We start from the raw sequence: 219 nt of genomic DNA, 5'->3' as shown, positions 1-219 counted from the left end.
TAATACAGAAACCTCTCCCCAGAAAAATGCACAAATCTTCATTCGAACCAAAATTTATAATAAATGTTATATATTTATTATAGTCTTTCTTTAAATTAGACTTAACATTTACATCAGGATAATATTTTGCATGTTGAATTAGTCCTACAGACTCTAGCACTGACTACTATCAGAAGTGAACAGGATTATTCTGCTTTTTTAAGCTTTTTTTTTTTTTTT

The sequence above is a fragment of the Bison bison genome, unplaced genomic scaffold (assembly GCF_000754665.1).
Source record: "Bison bison bison isolate TAMUID 2011002044 unplaced genomic scaffold, Bison_UMD1.0 scf7180017864358, whole genome shotgun sequence".
NCBI lineage: Eukaryota > Metazoa > Chordata > Mammalia > Artiodactyla > Bovidae > Bison > Bison bison.
The sequence above is the reverse complement of the archived record's forward strand: the minus strand, read 5'-3'. Positions refer to the sequence as shown.